The sequence below is a fragment of the Magnolia sinica genome, chromosome 12 (assembly GCF_029962835.1).
Source record: "Magnolia sinica isolate HGM2019 chromosome 12, MsV1, whole genome shotgun sequence".
Classification (NCBI taxonomy): Eukaryota; Viridiplantae; Streptophyta; class Magnoliopsida; order Magnoliales; family Magnoliaceae; genus Magnolia; species Magnolia sinica.
The window spans coordinates 45,011,859-45,021,154 of record NC_080584.1 but is presented as its reverse complement, the minus strand read 5'-3'; the positions used below and the strand labels follow the sequence as shown (position 1 = coordinate 45,021,154).

The 9,296-nt window shown below is 38.2% G+C and overlaps 1 long non-coding RNA gene across 1 annotated transcript; it reads left to right on the top strand.

Annotated features, from left to right (window-relative positions):
- The first annotated feature begins 5,776 nt into the window (after positions 1–5,776).
- On the top strand, positions 5,777–8,613 carry LOC131220472 (uncharacterized). Its single transcript, XR_009158609.1, has 2 exons — positions 5,777–6,884; positions 7,361–8,613. It is a non-coding gene; the product is annotated as an uncharacterized LOC131220472 (long non-coding RNA).
- The last annotated feature ends 683 nt before the right edge of the window (positions 8,614–9,296 follow it).

Genomic DNA, 9,296 nt, shown 5'->3' with positions numbered 1-9,296 from the left:
ATATTTGAATCTCGAGTCCATCGAAGGTGACTTGATAATATCGACAGATAGATCTTTGATGCCCCTGTTTTTACTTAAGAAAATCACATGTGCATCGATATATCGAAATCCTTCTCGATACCATCAAAATTCAAATCTCGAATATATCGGAAGGCCCGCGATGTTATCGATCATGGGCACCTAGTCTTCTAGCAATTATTTCAGGATAGTTTATCTATGATCAAGGGTCACGAGATAGAATTATTCAAATATCGATGATATCAATACAATTCTGATGGCATCGAACAGGGACAAAAACTATCCAGCAAGCTTAAACGAAAATCCCTTGGATTTATCGATGCCTTGACACATCTATCGATATCATCGACATTCAAATTCTGATGATCTCGAAAGTCCCTCGATCATCCTTGTAAACCTGAAATATTTCATAGCAAGTCTCTCTCATTTTTCAAAGTATCGATGAATCGAACCTCGCTTCGATGATATCGGAGTTCGAAATTCGATGACATCAACATGTGTTTCGATTCCATCGACCAAGTGGCAAAAGGGTTTAAAAGAGTATGACATTTGAGCTTGTGTCATCGAGCAGCAAGTCGATGCAATGGAGAGAATACGCTTGATGATATCGAACTCTGTCATAAATGTGACCGTTTTATATCCGTTGGAACCTTTTGCCTATATAAAGAGATCTTGTTTATTGTTGCTGGTAGAGAAAGAAGAGAGTGCTTTTAAGTGTTTTACCTTAGATCATATACCCAAAGCCCTTTCTCTCATGGGATTTCGTCCTCCAATCCACCCTCATCATTGATATTCAATAGAGTGGATTGGGGAATGAACTTTCGCATTCAAGGATCCTCCAGCTACTACCTTAATGGCAAATCATTAAGCTGGAATGCCTTGAATGCATAGATGACTGGAATCACTCTATCTTCCTTATAGGAAAACATTTAATAGAGTAGGATTCCGTCTTAACCTTGACCCAACCTGAAGCCACGTATTAGTACATCATCTGTGTTGCGGATTAAGGAAGCAGAAGATTCTTCATCAATAAGGAGAAGATCTTCGTCAACGTGCTAAATGGGACTCATCCACTTATTTGTAAGTTATTAGAGTCCAGAGGACACTTATGATTATTCCTTTTTAGGATTGGGTCTAAGGTGTTTCTCACCCCTGCAAGCCCTCGTAGGAGGCCTCCAACGGGAGTGTACATGGTGGGTACGTTGTGTTGACCCTTGCTTTGTGGAGAACATAAACAGTTAGGTTCCTTGTGTGGATCCTTAGCCAATGTGCCTAAAACCGAGTGTGTTGTGTTGACCCTTGCTTGTGAGAGCATAAACAGAGGTTCCTTGTGTGGATCCTTGGCCAGTGTGCCTAAAATCGGGTGTTATGTGTTGACCCTTGCTCAGGGAGCATAAACAGTCAGCCTCAGTGTAGGTTGTAAAGGTTGAAAGTGAACCTCATTTAAAACCTTAGGTTTGAAGTGAACCGCTATGAAACCTCCTTAGTGAAATCGGGTACACTCAAGGGTTGAGTGCGGTTACCAGGAGTGGAGTAGACAAGTAGTCAAACCACTATAAAAATGACTGTGTTTGAGATTGCTATTCTTTTGTTTGTGTGATTTGCTTTAATATTTTCATATCTGAATATCTGTGATCATACCTCACACACTTACATAGTCATATCCATCATAAACTAGTTTGCATATTGTTTACTTCTTAAATAGTTTGTGAGTGGATCCTCTACTAGGCTTGGAAGCTAGTAGAGTTACCCTTGAGTAATCCTAATATGTGCATGTTGTTAGGATTAGTGTAATAGGATTTTAAATAAACCATAAAACTTTAAAAAGTCCTATTCACCCCCCTCTAGGAGATATTGGCATATTCTTACTTCAACTAAAGCGGTCTTTTCCGCAATTTCATATATATGTATTTCCCTTTCAGCACTGTATTCAAATGTTTATATTAGTGGATATGTGATGATGATGTTACCTTTATTATTTTGGTATACTTGTGGTTATGCTTCTTATAAGACAAATGTACGTTGAAAAATCCTCCTTGTATGATCCCAGGATCGGAACCTTGCGTATGGACATTGGGAGCTGAGAATAGGGTACTACGGATGCTGTCGACACCGGATTCGGCAAATCGAAAATTTTGTGAGCCTGATTTTCGGGTTTGGGGCGTGACAGATGTATGTATTGTATTTCACACCTTCCATCAGTGTGGACCCTACCTATATATATATATATATATATATATATATATATCCTTGCCATCCATTAGTTTTTAGGTCCAGGGGATGCGACCTACTTGATGTATTTGAGGCCTATTGGTGCGGCCCTTTGATGCGGCCCACTTGATGTATTTGAGGCCCATTGGTGTGGCCCGTTGATGCGGCCCACTTGATGTTTATAAGGCCCATTGGTGCGGCCTATTGTGATGTATTTTGGCCCTTGTGAGAGGCCCATTATGTTGTATTTGTGGCCCAGTTGATAAAGCCCATTGTGATGTATTTGTAGCTCGTATGGCTAGGCCCGATGTGGTGTATATGTGGCCCTTAAGTGAGGCCCAATGCAATGAATGTGCGGACGGATGTAATGTGTGATTTCACTATAATGTATGTAATGATGTTTATGTGGACCACTACTTGGGGATGATGTTGGTTGAATGTCCACATTGATGGGCAATGATGATCAAATGTCCACATTGTGACCTTCCCTTAGGCCCTTTATTAGGCCGAGGTCGATTATGATTGTAGAGGCTGATTTTGATTGTCGAGGCCGATTCCAATTATCGAGGCCAATTCTGATTGTTGAGGCCGATTCTGATTGTTGAAGTCGATTCCGATTGCCGAGGCCGATTATCGAGGCCAAATGTTAAGGCCGATTGTCGAGGACGATTGTCGAGGGCGATTATCGAGGCCAGTTATCGATATTGATTATGAGTATATGACAGCATAACATCATGATGCCTACACGTTGGAGCCTACCTTGTGTATATATTGGGCCCATAAGGAAGTACAATTTATTGCGCGATAGAGAGGGTAAGGAAGCCCATTTATTGCACTTAGACTCAGATTTGCCCTCGGTGGGAAATATTATGACGCTCCTTCACTGTGATCATATGTGGGCGGGTGCACGTGGGCGGACAGGGTGGGGCATAAGGACCTAAGCAACCTACCAGTGATTAGCAGGCTACTGTGATGGTAGGTTAATGTGCATACAGTGAAGGCAGAACTTTGTCCTACATCGGGAGAATCATCCAATTTTGTGGTGGCTATAAGTTAGATTCTCTCCTTAACTATCGTGACGCATTTTAAATCAGTGAGCCTATCTTGATATTTGGACTAGATCCGCCGTCCTTCTGTGGACCCCCATCATTCGTATGCATGTTATGATAAATGATTGATTAAAGGAGATGTCATTTAGCTGAGATATTTATGAGACTCATTGTGAGACGGAGTTATCCCCACATGATCGCGCGATATGCGCAAGTTTGATGTATGGCCTAGATGCGGTTGATGGTATTTGTGGCTTTGAAGGATTTACATATTGCATTGTACCCTCGACATCTGATATTTGGCTTTTTATGACTCCTCATTTGTATAGCTGATCTGTATTGCATACTCTGATATTGTATGACTCATAGACTTATCAGTATTTCCGCTTACTCTGATATCTATAAGCTTGACACTTACCTTGTGCACATACTTTCACCACCCTCTAAGCTTTTTATAAGCTTATGCACGATAGATGCATGCAAGTGGTGTTAGGTCGTAGCAACATTGAGCATGGAGCGTGCAGCCATCTTCTAGAGCTTTGATTTCGATATATGTATTTTCCATTCAGCATTATATTCAAATGATTATATTAGTGGATATGTGAAGATGATGTTATCTTTGTGATTTGGGTATACTTGTGTTATGCTTCTTACGGGATAAATGTATGTTGGAAAATCCTCCTTATAGGATCCCAGGATCAAAATCTGGCGTATACACGCTAGTAGCCGAGAATAGGGTACTACGGAGGCTATCGCCACCAGATTCGGCAATCGGGAATTTTGTGAGCTAGGTTTCCGGGTTTGGGGCGTGACAGTGGTCTTCATGATGTAGCCAACCTATAACCTTTTTTTAGTGACTATGATGATTGAACTAAATGTTACCTTACTGATTTGCAGATTACCCAAGTTTATTTCTTCTTATTATGTTGAAACATTTGTACTGAAAATGAAGATGCACTACACCAAAATCACTATTTAGGAACGGTAAGGCCATTTCCAACAGAACCCTATCCAAACCTTCTCAGGGTGCATCGGGCTCATCCAAGAGAAGATTTTCGAGGCATCTTATGTTGCAATCAGGCCCGCCAAATGAATGATTTGGATGAAAAATGGTGAGCCCCACATTCACACTCTGTTGCCTGGGCAAATTGGTTGATCAATATTGTATATATCCCCATAATTGGTCTTGAGATCGGTTTTATCCACTGGAATTGACTGATTGTTGAGTTGAAATGAGATCGAATTAAAGGTAAGATGCTAAGGCCCTGTTTGATAGATGCCTCAAAATGAGTTCTTCTCATTTCAATTAACAGTAATTATGTATTTTAATGTCGAATACATAATGGATTCATGTTCAGAGTAATTATATATTAGAGATCAACGTCTTTAATGCATCATTACAGTAAAGTGAAATGAGATGAACTCATTTTTAGGTGTCTATCAAACAGGGCCGGAAACTACTTTTCAAGAGGGTTAGCTTTTTCTTTGTTTTTGTCTGTTCAAATGGATTCATATTTTCTTGAATGATACTTTCATGGTACCTCTGGTGACAAATCTGGTCTGGTAAGTTTTGTGGAGGAAGTATGGTCAGGAGCAATGTCAATTCTGTATTGAACGTGGAATAGTTGAATTTTTTTTGTCATCTGTGCTATTTTAAGGAGAATGGCACTCACTCATTCGGGTGCACGGGGGTCACTCACCAACAAGGACCATCTTTGCAAGATCAAGGTTGTTCCTTTGGTCCACCCATCCATGTGGTTGTCATTACCTAAAAATCAGGTTGGTCTACTAATCTCGTGGCCCTAATTATTCAAAGAGCCCTCATTTTTTATCAGTCATATTCAAGGAGTCCTTTTTTTTTTTCCAATTATTTTTCATGTTCTATTCTAGATGATACGGGTAGCGGGACTACTCACTTGTGTTTGGTGAATGGGAACTGTTGACCATTTTATAACCATCCATTTTTTCCGTAGGTGTGGCACATCTCATGAGTGCATGCTGCATTTGGCTTGATTTTTGGGCCAGGGAATTCACAGCGGGCCCACCTGACAAAAAGCCTAGCTCTCTACATGCACTCCATGTTAACATGCATGCCTATGAATCCCGATGTCTCAGTCTTGTTAGTAGGTCTATATAGAGTTAGTCTCATTTCAACCCCTGTCATGTTTGATATAGTTATGCTGTGTTTTTGCTAACTTTATCTTATTTCAAACCCTTAAAATGGTTTTATTGTATAGTCTTTATGACACTTGGGTGATATTTAAATTGATGAGCTGCAGGATGAAAGTAGAGGGAAAAGAAATTAGTGCAAAAGCTTCTTGAGTAGCATCTTATGCCCTTTTCTTTTTCTCTAAGAAGGGAACATTCATAATTACATTCCCATTCTTTACTAGTAGTGTGTTCTGAGATTGAGATCTATGAATTTGATGTAAATGAGTGAAACTTAGTCTTGTACACATGAATGATCTTAAGAACTGTTCCTGTACAAGTCTTGGTAGAATAAGCTTTATTCCATGAGTGCTGCATTGGGGCCCACTTGTGTATGGCATCCAACCTATCTATCAAGGCAGCTTCACCATAGAAGTTGTTACTATCCATCAAAGTTGTTGCTATCTATCAAGGTTACTATCCATTAAGGTTGCCACACCATAAAAGTTATTACAAGTTTTTGTAGAATAAGCTTTATTCCATGAGTGCTACATTGGGGCCCACTTGTGTGTATATGACTTTATTCGTTGAATGCTGTGTTGGGGCTCACTTGTGATTTTTTATTTATTTTTTGTTTTTTTGTTTTTTTAAATAGTTGGATGTGAAATAAATGTATTGCATAATAGATCATAATGATAATGATAGGAAATTGAAAAGCGTGATAGGAAATTGAAAAGCCAAACAGGCCGTTCTTTAAATAGTTTCAGCCGTTAGGGGCTGATTTCATAAAGTAAGTTCTTTGAATGTTCCCATGGTGATCAAAGTGTAAACTATATGCAGAATTGACAGAGTGTGTACACATGAATGGTCTTGAGAACTATTCCTGTACAAGTCTTGGTAGAATGATCAAAGTGTAAACCATTCCAACCCTTCACCATCTGCAATTGAATATGAAGGTTACAATTCTGCTATGTGCTATAGTATTAAAGATTTAGTTAAAGATTCATACATGTAGTAGCCAGATCTATTGGTGATTTCAGATTTACCTCTGTTGACTGTTTCATATCTACATCTTCTCTTTGTAGGTTGATTTTTTATTGATCGATCTGGTAAAATGGCTTATTCATTTGGTAGCCTCTTTATCATGTCTTAATGTTCTCTTTCTTTCTTTATTATTATTATTATTGTCTTAACTCTCCCTTAGCATTAGAAAAAAATGCAGGGGAGTTGTTTGTTAAAATGCCAAAGACATGTGATTTTGCAGAAAATTGTGCTTGATCTATGTAGTCATTAACCATTTACTGGGTAAAATGGTTTGAGTATGAAGAGATCATGATGAGACTACTGAGCCCAATGCAAATGTACGCGTTGCTGGAAATTGGATGTGCTTTGTCATGCATGCCCAATACATTTTGTTATTGCACTTGTAGGCATCCTCAAATCCTCCCAATTGGAAATGTAAGTGGGTGTTTCAAACTCTTACCAGGGCACTTTGTGCTATCTTTCACTGTTTGTTTTATTTCAGATCTAGTCAATAGGCATGTTTGCAAGTAACAGAGGAAGCAGAGAAGGAATACAAGAAATTATCAGATTGGATTAATGGAAATATGGAAGTAATGATGGTGCTCTCATCTTCTCTATAAGCATTAACTATGGATTCTCTTTGAAGGTCCTTGCTGGCAGGAGTATAATCTGGTTATTTGTTGGCCAGGCTTCATATGCAGAATTCATTACAGAAGCACAAACTTCTGCATCCCATGGTATATAATATTTCCTGGATGTATTTTTCTTCCCTTTCTTCCTTTTAGGTAAGATTGGGAAGTTTTGTATGCGTATGTCTCTATTTCTTAATTTGTCTTTTGTTGGGTGTTTTCTGGTTTGAGTGCGAATTTCAATTTCTTGTTTTTAGTTTAGGGTTCATTGTGACTATGCAGAACTATGCAGAGTTTCGGTGATAGACATGGACATCGGGTGTAGGATGTGAAAAAGGTATGTAGCTGTTTTTTTTTTTTCATTCTTTTTACAATTATTTGTCACATGCAATTTGCACAACATTTTTTGCTGAAATACATTCACCTAATCTTTACTGCTCATTGATCATCACAAATCCTGCACATGTTTTGTATGTCCGCACATGTAAGGAATCACCATTCTTGTATAGACCCATTGATTTGACATGAGGAATGCATCCCTTTCCAAAAAAAAAATAATGTAAAAAGGTCTGAATGCATCAATACATGCCTGCATTTTTTGTATGGTTACTACAAATGAAGCATCAGGAACTGAACAAAGAGAACTAGTGAGGGATGTTAGAGGTATGATCAACTTATCCATTAGTCAAGATCGAACAATGTTTCTTCTGAACTAATTGATTTGAAAATTTCAGCCTGTAATATCTATTTTATGATCAATGGTCCTAACTATCCTAAAAAGGGCAGTTTTGTTGTAGTGATGGTGGAATCAATTTTGTATAGCCAACCCCATTAGTAGAGATAAATATTTGGTTGTCCTGTAAAATTTATTTCTATATTTGAAGTTTTGGAGTTGTTCAGCTAGTGATAGAAAGACGGACATTCCAGAATGTACTAGAAGGTTGTGCTATAAATTGTAGATCCATATGCATGATGTTATGATGATTTTTTTTGAAATATAGCTGCAGTTTATTGCCTGTTTCTGCGATGGGGAATTTCTGGGTGAGATGCCCTTCCTCTAGTTGTGTGATTACACTTGATAACCTTATATGGTGATCCTCTAGTTTTAGTTGTTGAATAGTCACTCTTTTGCGTGTTTAGTTTTTGAATCTTTATGTTGTTTTTTGGCTAATCAAATTGCTTTACTGTCTTTGTTTTGATTTTAATAGTTACAATGCAAGCCTAAAAAGAAGCTCTGCCTGGATATGCAATGCAAAGGCAAGTTCTTTTTTCAAAGTGTCATTGCAAGTCATGGTGCAACCACAAAGGACAACCCCAAAAATGGTGGGACCTTGTGTTTTCTCTAGGAGTGGAGCACTTCATGGAGGATTTTTTATTTATTTTTAATGTATTCGGGCAATTGTAAACTTATTGTTGTAAATATATATAATTTTTATTATAAAGTTGTACCATATTTGTTCAATATTAATTTTAAATTGTATATAATATTCATTGGTTTTTAAATATAAAAACAAATGTACAGCTTTTATTGGCCATTCGGAAATAATGAAAAATACCATTCCTAAAATTGGAAATCTGACTGTTTGGCAACATTAAGAATGGTTTAAAACCATTCCTAAAATTTTGTTCGTAAGATTTAGAATTAACCGTTTGCAAGTCTGTTCATAAAATTTGATATGGTATTGAACCATTCTAGTTTTTTTTTTTTTTTTTTTTTTTTGTGATGCCTCTTTTAGGAACGGTTTAAAACCGTTCCTAAGGGATTTAGGAACGGTTTTAAACCGGTTTTAAACCGTTCCCAAATGACATTTTTGGTGTAGTGGAAGGGCAACAGGAAGAAGCCACTTCTAAATAAATTAAGGATAATTTGGATTATGTTCAACCTATGATAATCAATAAACAATCGCAGCGAACCATTCTTCTTCTTCACGAACAACACGGGCGCTCCCGAAGGAGATACACTCAGTCGTATAAAGCCCGCCTCCAACAGATCATCGATCTGTCTCCTCAGTTCCTCCATCTCACACGGAGGCATGCGATATGTCGGTAGAGATATAGGTATCGCGCCAGGCATTAGCTCAATGGTAAAATCGATCTCACGCTGAGGAGGTAATCCAAGTATCTTCCTGAACACGTCTGCAAAATTCTGAACTACAGGTGTGTTTCCAAGTGTCAGACCATTACGATCTTTCAATAGGATAGAATAACAAAGAACCCG